This window comes from Magallana gigas, chromosome 1 (assembly GCF_963853765.1).
Source record: "Magallana gigas chromosome 1, xbMagGiga1.1, whole genome shotgun sequence".
In the NCBI taxonomy this organism is placed as follows: Eukaryota; Metazoa; Mollusca; class Bivalvia; order Ostreida; family Ostreidae; genus Magallana; species Magallana gigas.
The window spans coordinates 73,064,231-73,076,375 of record NC_088853.1 but is presented as its reverse complement, the minus strand read 5'-3'; the positions used below and the strand labels follow the sequence as shown (position 1 = coordinate 73,076,375).

Genomic DNA, 12,145 nt, shown 5'->3' with positions numbered 1-12,145 from the left:
AGAGAGAGAGAGAGAGAGAGAGAGAGAGTTTGAACATGTTGTTAACCTACGATGACACCAGAGGACATGACAGGTTGAATATCTGCCATTCAGTTAACTCAATGATAACTGAATGATCTGGAGAGGTGGCTGAATGGCACAAATATGCCATTCAGTCACATTTCAGTTACCTATCAGTCACTTTTCAATTGACTGAATGGCAAAGGGGGGTATTTTTACATCTTATCATTCAAAAGAAAAAAATGTAAGACTGTTAACCGTGGACTTCAAATCAAAAGTAAAATATACTCAGATCAATCCATGAAATGGTAAACGTTATACTGTATCGTCTTACTAGTCGTCACCAGTGTTCACATTCATGTTTATATTATGTATTGATGTTATACAAATAACCACCATGCATTGTGTAAAACTAAAATTTTATATTTTTTTCATTCGTGTCATATGTTACAACTTAACATTCATTTTATGACAAATACACGTTTCCAGAAATTTCTTTCAACATTTTAGGGTGTAACTCTACAGCAAACCAACCAATCAGGTGACACCTCTATTGTCGGGTGTAAGATGTCAGCCCGACAAACTCTGCATAAATTCGGGTACACCTGACTGCAGGTATTATATGGATTATTGGCGGCCGGACATTTAAATATGCTAACATCAAGGACACACAGTTCGTTTAGCTATAATGTAAAGGTAAGGCGTTGTTTATTATATCAACATTCGATCTCATTAAAAACTTCGTGTTTTTTTAACAATGAAAATGTGAACTTTGAACACCGTATGTGCATTATCATAAATGCATGGTGGGGGAGGTAGATGGTAAATAAATGTGATGATATAGGAATAGCGATTTGAATACATGTATGTAAAACAAGACTGTTATTTGTTGACACAAGCTGTTGATGTTTCCATATTGCAATTTCTCTTTTTATTCATTACAGACAGAAGAGTTCTAGTATCATCTCTAGAATCAGGTGTCAAGGGAAGTAACCAGCATTGATAGCTTCCGAGAATAAGGGCGTGGACTATAGATTCAATCAAACGACACCAGGAATAATTCAGTAAGTCAATCCAAATTAGAGATCATGTAGACAGAAGAATACTAGATGTTTATGCCTCTTAACACATTTCCTTTTTTGCGTGGACCCTGAGGTCCATGCAGAAAATAATTAAGCGAGGTTAAACCCTGAGGTCCATGCAGAAAATAATTAAGCGAGGTTAAACCGGATGCTATGGGGAAAATTCAGCCTACGGTTGAGCTAGTCTGGTTCCTGTGCGTAATGGGTAGCACCGGGAACCAGGCTAGTGCACACGTTTCTCTGAATCGGGATCGGGATTCCATGCTATATGCCATATGCACACGCAAGTTCAACGGCGCGGCGCTGTAATTGTAAATAAATGATCAGCATGTGATATGAACTGTCAGTATTATGACATAAGTTAATGTTATGCCGAAACTACAACATGTAACTTTCACAGTATGCGAGGCTAGAGTACTTCCCGATTAAAAATTTTTAAGCATAAGTATGATTGAATAGCTATGTGACTGTACAGTATATAATATATGATTAGATAATTATGTAACTGTATAAAAGTTATAATCTGAAGAAAAATGCATCAAAATATGAAATTAATTTACACAAAGCGGTCACTGCATAGTTAACCAAGTTGGGCGAAGCGTAATGTGTGCGCAAATAGTAGAATTCGCCGAGTGCCTGATTCTATGCATGCATTCTTATTTAATATACTAGATCATAATTATTTTAGAAGTATGAACCCTTTAAACTCTGAGATAAAAAGTCAGGGCTAACATATACGTAATACAACGTACACATTTAACAAAATAAAATAAAAAATAAAGACTGTATAGGCGCGACTCTCCTGCCAAAAGTCACGATGGTAAAATTCTAAACACTATGTTAATTTCATAAAAATACAAAATAATGAGTCGCTTCCCTTTCGGTGTGAAAACAACATAGTGACGATCGATGTGTTCGAATCCATAGAATTTACTTTACTCAATTACTGATCGATGTTCATATATTTTATAAACTTGTCCAGTATTCGAGGTATATAGGCACTTCACATGCAGTGTTTGTCATACTACCTTGTTCTATGGAAAGTACCTGTTACTATTAATAAAATTTACTTGGCGTACTGAGTTCAGGAAACCAATATGTGGAACTGCTTCTATACAAACTGTGGGATTTGATAGAAAATATACACATATTCATGGTCTAATAAATATTTTTTTAAGGTTACAAGTTATTTAACAGCCTTAAACTAGAAGTACATGCATACTGGTATATATCTGTGTTTACCGGTGCATTGCTGTTAGAACAGTTTATACAGGCATGTTTTTCATAGCTATATGTATAAACCCAATATGTATTCATAAAGGAAACTATAATGAAAAGACAAAATGTTATGAAGTTTTGATATTTTATTGTATTGCATCATGTTAAATCATGATCTTTATGTGCATTGTGTGTATGTTTAACGTGTGTAAATGCACGGGACACTTCAAAATATATCTAAACTTGAACCTTCTTTAATATTGGCCCCTGGTATGTAGGGTGATTAAAGAAAAGAGTAAAAATCATTGGAATTTTATATAAACCTGTATCACTTTGCTCAGTGTATGACTATTTGTCTGTCTGTCTGTCAAACCTCATATCTTGAGCACAGGTAGGAATTACGTATTTGTTTGGCTTATTACCGCTTGGAGGAATGACTGTAAAACATATAGATTAAATTGTATTATGCTTTTTGCCAAATGCATTTTTTTTTTCTTATTCATGTTAAAAAACACATAACAGGCGTTTCAAAATACTATATATGCACATGTACCTGGTCTAAATTCTTTGCTGGCTGCAAGAAATTTCAAACCAGGTAGTGGGTGTATAGTGCGTCGTATTTCTTTTTTAAATTTTTAAGGTCGAATTTCACAACATAATTGTTATCATTGTCCCAAATCAGTAATTTAGATCAGAATTTTAGATAAAAGACTGTCAACTCATCCCCATCCGCCGAATTCAACTTCCCTGGTTAACCCATACATCATTAATTCGATCATGTAGACGTTACCATAAATAATTACAGAATATTATATAAGGTTATTTACCAATCTGTCGTGGTATAGAAATGTAAATCATGTTAAGCGTGTACACATATTTTTTGCATAATATGTTAAACCAATTGAAGTTGTCATCCAAAGTATCTGCCCGGGTGATTACATGTAACTTGCCCTACAATTTCGGCCTATATATTATCCATAATTCGTTTTATCCGTATAGTGATATCGTAATAATGACTAGAGTGAATTCACTAATTACATGTTTTCTACCACTCGACTACAATTTTTGCTTATCGAGGCCTAGAATAAAAATACATTCCTAACTATCATGTTAAATTGTGGTACAAAATTTTTAAACTGTTAAGAAAAAGTTATAAAAGTGTTAAATTTCGTCATTCTTCACCTCTACGGGACTCTAAAAAAAATTTCAATTATATATCCCCCCTACCGCCGTTTAAAAGAGGTTTTTTTAATTTACGTATTACGTTAGGATCATGAAGTTTCTCCCCCATAAAAACATTAATAAATGGAAGTAAAAAAATAAGATACCATTAAGGAGCTAAAGAGCTAAATGTATACTACGCACCCTCAATTCCTCATCCCGGATTATAATTTTGATGATTTCGAAAATAATCATTTCTTGTTTTTTTGGCTTGTTAGGAATTTTTGCCCCCCCCCCCCTTTTTATAAGACGGTGCTACGTGTACGTTCCTGGAATTTACCGTAAATATAGTTAATAAATAAATGTGAGCATTCATCCAAATAAGTGTAAGTGTAAGTGTAAGTTACAGCTGTTTCCTATAAGTATCTTTGAAGAAATGTCCCCATTAGTTAGCTTTGCAGGATTTTGAGAAGATTTTGGTAATATTTCAGCAGATTTACAATAACTTGTTAGAGTTAAAGTAATTCCCCTTATTGTGACGTCAAAGTTTACGTCGGTTAAGTGTCGTCTGGCTCTTTGAAAACTATCCGGAGAAATAAAACTACGCGAAGTATGCTGTTTTATTTACTTAAAAAGCATGATGTTCCTGAAATTACACATTTTATCTGCTTCTCAAAAGTTTACTTTGATTCTCGCGAGAATATGAGAGCGCCATTTGCAATGCTTGGAATTGCATTGTGGGTCTGCTTGGAATTGCATTGTGGGTCAACTTAATTGACGCCAAAAAAAATATGTCGGATTAATGTGGAAGAGATTTATTGTGACGTCACTCGATTAAATGACGGTAACTCCGTTAGTCTTATGTAATGGAATTACGTTGTATCAGCAGTATATTTACAATGCATGTACATAGTCTTTTGTTGATTTTATCTTGCTTGTTCTCGTGAGAGCGTAAAAGTAGAAACCATATTTACAGGGAACTGCTGGTCCGATAAAAACAGGGCATTACTGGTCTGAGTAACTGATGCCAAAATCATCCGTTGAATGAATGTGCAACTGGTTTGAATTTTTTTTTTCACAAACGCGTTTCTGGTGGTGCTCGCTTCGCTCGCTATAATTTCAAAATAAAAAAAATATGAGCAATTCCTTTATGTTCTGTGTAAGTGTAAATTAGGTGTAATGTTATGACGGACAGATGACAGATTACAATCAAATGATTGTTGAGATACGGCAAGAAGTGAACCACACGTTTGTTCTAGTTCGACATTTAATTTTTAAACTGGTACCTAAACTGGTATTACATGTATAAAACGAAAGTAGAAAAAAACATATACGTACAACACTGATAATTCCGAATAGATACTTTAGATAATAATATTACAACTTTCCCTTTATCAAAAATGAGTGTCAATAAATTTGAAAATTAAATTCTGAGTTAATGTTCGTTGAATCAAGTTACTTTAGATGTGAAATAAGTTGAACACAATCATGTGAGATTACTATAACAATTGTAGACTTTGGTAGACTGCCCAGTCTGCCTAAAATAAACATGCAGGGGATTATTCTGCCCCAATTCACAAAATATAAACACTGTTCACTAATCCTCAAATCTCTTTGGTTTCCTCACTTCTCTTCCTGACCGCGTGCGGTATCCACTTTCTGAACTCGGTTGGACTTCTGATGTCAACAGATTTGGTTTCTTTGTGTCGACGACTTCTCCCTGACTGACATCTGGGTTTGGCTCTTCATATGTAGAGATATCTGTGTCTTTACGAAACATCTTCTCCTTAGACGTTATGATATCCCCTCGATTCCTTCGATACATGGCCCCATCTGGCGTGATCAACTGGTATGAGCGATTGTCTTGAGCGATGACGTTAGCTGGCTTCCAGTCTTTCTTCAGTTTGAATCGAACTTTGTGTCCATGAGAAATTTCCTTCTGGCTTTTGGTAGTACGGTTGTAGTAGTACTGTTGTCGATGTTGACTTTGTGCCCTTTCCTTGTACGTCTCTGTTCTGTTAATGGTTTTTGGTCTAAGTTGCTTCTTGGTTATCGGTAGAATAGAGCGCAACTCTCTGCTCATTAAAAGCTGTGCTGGCGAACCGGTGTCCGTTGGGGTATTCCTGTACTCCAGTAATCCTAAATATGGGTCCTTGCCATCTGTCTTGGCTTTCTCCAGTAGTCTTTTTGCTGTTTGCACTGTTCTCTCTGCAAGTCCATTGGCTTGTTGATGATATGGACTGGATGTGGTGTGTTGGAAGTTCCAGTTTTGTGCGAATTCACGAAATTCCTGTGAGGTGTACTGTGTTCCATTGTCACTAATAACTTCAAACGGTATACCATATCTGGCAAACATTGACTTGAGTCTCTCAATAACTGTACGGCTTTGTGTGTTTGGTAGCTTTACGACTTCAAAAAATCTGGAGTAGTAATCTGTTACTACAAGGTAGTCACTTCCATGCAGCGTGAATAAGTCTGTTCCTACTGTTTGCCATGGTCCATCTGGAACTGGTGTTGACACGAGAGGTTCTTTAGGATTTTGATTCCTGAAGTCCATACATGTGTTGCACTGTGAGATCATCTCGTCAATGTCTCTGTTCATGTTGGGCCAGTAGATGATGTTCCTAGCTCTTCTCTTTGTCTTCTCCATGCCCATGTGTCCTGTGTGTAACCTCTTCAGTATTTCTGGTTGTAGGACTGTTGGCACTACTATTCTGTTTCCTTTGAACACGAGATCATCAACAACTGTTAACTGGTCTTTGATTTTCCAGTATTTGTGTGTAGATCTTTTTCTGCTGAGTGGCCAATCGTTCTGTATACAGTCCCTTACTAGACTGAGTTCATTATCTCTTTCCGTTTCCCTGTAGATGTCGTTCAGAATATCATGTGACATGGGTATGCTTCTTAAGAACACAGAGTGTACAAAAGTCTCTAACTCCTGTGACTGGGTCTCCTCCTTGCCTGCTGGTAGGCATGCACGAGAGAGCGTGTCCGCAATGACTAGTTCTTTACCTGGTCGGTATTTGAAGTTGAAAGTATACTTCTGTAATCTGAGTAACAATCTCTGCAATCTAGGCGGTGCCTGTGATAGGGGTTTCTTCAAAATGGATTCAAGCGGTTTGTGGTCGTTTTCCACAACAATATCCACTCCATATGTGTATTGGTTAAAACGTTCAAGTCCAAATGTCACTGCAAGTAACTCTTTTTCTATCTGAGCATATCTAGTTTCTGCATCGGTGAGAGCTCTTGAAGCGTAAGCAATTGGTTTGTTTTCTTGTAGAATCACAGCTCCTAGACCGAATTTAGAGGCGTCAACACTCACTACGACTGGTTTCTTGACATCAAAGAAGGTAAGTATGGGTGCTTCTGATAAAATTTTCTTGATGTCCTTAAACGCATCTTCCTGAGGTCGTTCCCAGTGGAATGTGATGTCCTTCCTTAAGAGTGTTCTGATTGGCTGTGTGACTTTAGACATGTTTGGTATGAACTTTGCTAAGTAGTTGATTGTCCCCAGTAGTCGTTCTACACCTTTCTTGTCCTCTGGTGGGGGCATCTTGGTGATCGCTTCTATCTTCTTGGGGTCAGGTCTCACACCTTCACTACTAATGATGTGTCCTATGTAGCTCACTTCTGGACTACGAAACATACATTTTTCCTTGTTGAGAGTCAAGTTTATCTCCTTGCACCTCTCTAGCACTTGTCGAAGTCTCTGATCATGTTGTTCTCTGTTTTCTCCCCAGACCAAAATGTCATCTATGTCCACTTCTACTCCAGGTATGTGTCTGAAGTGTTGTGAAATCCTCTTTTGGAATAACTCTTGAGCGCTTTTTATTCCGAAGGGCATCCTGCAGAAGCAGTATCGTCCAAAGGGTGTGTTAAAAGTGGTGAGTTTCTGACTTGCTGGATCTAATGGTATCTGCCAGTAGCCACTGTTGGCATCCAACTTGCTGAAAATTTTCGCACCTGCTAGTCTGGTGGTGATCTCCTCTATTGTGGGTAACTGATAGTACTCGCGCTTGATGGCTTTGTTTAGGTCGCGTGGATCGAGACAAATCCTTAACTTGCCGTTCGACTTCTCAGCACAAACTATAGAGTTCACCCATTCAGTGGGTTCATCCACCTTCTTTATGACTCCTTTGAGCTCCATTCCCTCGAGTGACGCTTTCAGTTCGTCTCGGAGTGCTGCGGGAAATGTTCGAGGTGGGTGCACAACTGGTTCTACTGTGCTGTCTATCTGTATGTGATAAGGTTCTTGTAGACACCCTAATCCACGAAATACTGATGTGAATTCACTGAATATGTCCTCCTTACTGTAGTCCTTTGACTGTCTCTGTGTCGCAAATGTCAGCTTGACTAAGCCTAAGTCTCTACATGATCTGAGCCCTAGTATAGGTACTGAATCTGTTTCGGTCACATAAAACTCTAACACATGGTTTCCATGTCGGAGGTGGCATTTCCCTAGGATGGGTATTTTGTCTCCTGTGTAACTTGTTATTCTTGCTGACGTCCGTGTGACATTGGTTTTCACAGGAAGCTGACTCAGAATACTTCTGGGGATAATGTTAACTTGAGATCCAGTATCTATTTTAAATTTCACTTTCACCTTGTTAAAGGCTATGGTCGTGTGGGCTTCATCTTTCCTGTCGGATTCTCTGGTAACTGCACATAAGAAGTAATTTTCGTCATCTATAGAGTGACATTCTTCATCATCCTCATGATCAACAACATTCACATTTTTTGATCTGCAGCATTTTTGGTAATGATTCGCTCCATTACACCTGTGACAACGTTTTCCAAATGCCGGACATTTCTTTTCCTCATGTGTCTTACCACACCTTCCACATGACTTTTTGTCCCTCGATGCGGATGAGCCTTTAGGTACATAGGCTGTTGTAGACTGTCCTGGTTTCTTTTTGTTCCTCCATTTTCTACAAGCTGAATGTTTGTCTTTCGGTTTCTTAAACACTGCTGCTGCTGTCGCTTCTTCACTATGTAGGTCTTTCAGATGGATCACAGACTCTTCGCTGGCTCTGCATGCACTCAAAGCACTCTCTAATGTCAGTTTGTTATCACGAAGCAGTCTCTCTTTGACCTTTTCCGAATTTACTCCGCACACAATGCGATCACGCAACATATCATTTTCCAGTGCCCCGAATTTACAGTTTTTAGCAATTACACGCAAATCGGTCACATACTGATCTATCGTTTCAGTCTTACCTTGCTGTCGCGTGTAGAATTTATGACGCCACACCGTGATATTTTCACGTGGTGCACAGTAATCCTTGAATTTTTTGAACAAGGGTTCAATTTTGTCCTTATCATCCTGTGAAATAGTCATCGTGTTGAAAATTTCACGTCCATCCTGTCCGATTATATAGAGGAATGCACTGCATTTGTCCTTTTCATCCCGTTCATGCATGGCGATGTTCAAATACAGTCGCATGGTCTGTTCCCATTTCCTCCATTTTTCGGGTAGATTTCCATCCGATGATGAGAAATCGAGCTCCGGTGGTGGTCTTAAGTGTTCCATCTGACACCATGTAATGTTATGACGGACAGATGACAGATTACAATCAAATGATTGTTGAGATACGGCAAGAAGTGAACCACACGTTTGTTCTAGTTCGACATTTAATTTTTAAACTGGTACCTAAACTGGTATTACATGTATAAAACGAAAGTAGACAAAAACATATACGTACAACACTGATAATTCCGAATAGATACTTTAGATAATAATATTACATTAGGTAATGCTTTATCTATAACAAAAATGATTGACTTGTAAACATCCTTTTATTTTATACATTTCTATATGTAAAATGGTTGGTACGACACGTTCATAGGACCTAACTTTGAGGGCGGATGGCATATAAACTATCCGGTCAATTTCGTTTTAATTATACAAAAAGTTAACTTATACGTTATTCTTCCATCGCTGAAAATTAAAAAAAAAATCGTATGTTTGTATTTTTTAACATATGAAAATGAAAATGACCCCCCTCCTTTCCCTACGATATCTTATATACAATGTCAAGGATGATTCGGACAAACGACCAAAGTTTGAGCGCGGCAAACAGATAAACTATCCGGTCAACTTACTTAACATTTTTCACATAGGTTACTCAGAAGTTGACATTTCAGTGAAAAAAAAGGAAATTGTATGTTTGAAACATTTCCCCCCGAGACTCCTTAGGTCAATAATATAAAAAAAAAATTAGGTCATTTGAAAGAAGGCCGATTTTTAAGGGAAGTGAACCAGATTCTTTAAAGTCTCTTGTCCTAGGGGAAATTTTACTCTAAGGTAGGGACAAAATGAACATATAGAAGAAAGTTTAAAATATTTACAAGTTTCTCCTCTACTGAAACTAAATCAAAACTGATGGCATATTAGATATAATCAATCATGAAGACTTCTATCTTTTGTTTAACCTTATGATACGAGTTTCTATTACAAATTGATCATTGTACAATTATATATAATATTTAAAAAAAATTAAACTTTTTTGACACTGAATTGAAATTACTGATTTAATTTAGATGACCATAAGATGTCCTCTTAAATTATTAAATTTAATGACACCCAAGACACGTTGGCTCGGTGCGTTCAGGTGCAAGAGTGGTTTTATAATCATTAGAATCGTTCACCTTTACTCTAGTTATCTACTAATTTTACCAAAACCAAAAGTGCCATAGTCCTTGTGACATAGTCCTTGTTGCCAGATTTGTTGATTCCAGAATAAAGTTTAATTAAATGTTTATATAAAACTCCTGACAGGTTTGTGTGTGGGCTATAATACCCAGCAAGGTTATCGTTACAGCCTGCAGGCCTATCGTCTTGTTTTAGTAGCATCAATGTAACGCATGTATTCACTTGTGTTTAGACCCATATGAAATTTCGGAAAACACAAACTTCGCTGAAGAACAGTTCAACTGTTTGCTTGGGTTCATATCCGTATAAAATCCCTTCATATAGACATAGAGAACAGTGTAATATTTTCAATAATATACATTTTAAGTATTTTAATTTTTTCATTTCAGTGTATAAATGTGCACTCGGTGCACATGCAGAGAGTAATAGCTTTCATGACTGCAGGTATAACGTCCTGGGGGCTTTCACACCTGTATTTCAATTTTTTCAATTCAATTTATTCAATTTATTATCCTTGAGCTTTACGTACAACTCATTATAATACATATAAAATTATATACAAATGTGCAGTAAGTGAGTGGACATATTAAGACAATATAATCATGTACATATCAACATAAATGTATAAGTAGCTTAAACTGTAGTATTATTACAATGCTGCGCTCTCATTTTGGAAGCGCTAGATAAATATTTTCCTAAATTATTGAGTTCCTTTGTATTGTTAACACTTAAAAGTTTAGCTAGCTTAAAACACTTTGTTTTTTGTAATAAAACTCTTTATATATTTCTTTCGTAATTCAGTGTAAAAAGGACATATGAGTATAAAGTGGAACTCATCTTCTAAATCTTTGTTATTACAATGATTGCAAAATCTTTCATTTCTTGGCATCTTGTTGTGTCGACCCTTTTCAATATTTAAAGAGTGTGATGAAGTTCGAAAAATACTTATAAATTTTTTTGAAGTATAATTAGTCGGTCTCCTAAGATAAGTTTGCAAACAAAAATTATCCACAAGGTGTTGATATAACCTACTCTTCGGAGATGTCGAAAAAGATGACATCAAACTTTGTTTATAAATATATAATATTCTACACTCAATTATATTGTAGGTTTCACATTGATTTTGACAAGTTTCGTCAAACAAATAGTTTAGACCCATGCAAGATAACTCGCTTTGTATGGAAACCATCCAGTTATCGTTATTGACAAGCATGATTTCGTATGCCTCCTTCAAGATAATGTTATTTGTATTTTTGTCCCCCGCCGCAACGCGGAGCGGGGACATAGAAATGCCGGGCGTCCGTCCGTGTGTCCGTGGGTCCGTGCGTCCGACCGTCACACTTTTTTGTAAGCGCTCTCATGCCTACAAATTTTGACGGATTTTCATTAAATTTATACCAAATGTTTATACCACTATTACCTTGGTCAAGTTCGAAAATCAGCATTGGTCGATACTTTTTGTTGGAGTTATGGGACTTAAACCACAATAATGACTCCGTTTTATCCAAAAATTTACCCTGTAAGCACTCTCATGCCTACAAATTTTGACAGATTTTCATTAAATTTATACCAAATGTTTATATCACTAATACCTTGGTTAAGTTTGAAAATCAGTATTGGTCGATACTTTTTGTTGGAGTTATGGGACTTAAACCACAATAATGACTCCGTTTTATCCAAAAATTGACCTTGTAAGCGCTTTCATGCCTACAAATTTTGACGGATTTTCATTAAATTTATACCAAATGTTTATACCACTATTACCTTGGTCAAGTTCAAAAATCAGCATTGGTCGATACTTTTTGTTGGAGTTATGGGACTTAAGCCACAATAATGACTCAGTTATGGGACTTTAACCACAATAATGAATCAGCCTTGGTCGATAGACTCGACACTAGTATACTGCTTGACTGGCGGGGGACCCAGGAATTCTATTCTTGTTAATTTTTAACCAGTATTTGAAAATTCGTAGTTTTCTTCTAATATACAAAGGAAATCTACCCAGTTCATAATACACTAAATTATATGTAGT

The 12,145-nt window shown here is 36.7% G+C and overlaps 1 protein-coding gene across 13 annotated transcripts in view; it reads left to right on the top strand.

Annotated features, from left to right (window-relative positions):
* The first annotated feature begins 514 nt into the window (after positions 1-514).
* Positions 515-12,145, top strand: part of LOC105338511 (uncharacterized) — a 193,672-nt gene continuing 182,041 nt past the window's right edge. For all 13 annotated transcript variants that reach the window (XR_010710703.1, XR_010710702.1, XM_066074808.1 and 10 more), the window contains exons 1-2: positions 515-696; positions 945-1,064. The gene's annotated coding sequence lies outside the window, so the exon portion shown is untranslated. The remainder of the gene's footprint in view (positions 697-944; positions 1,065-12,145) is intronic.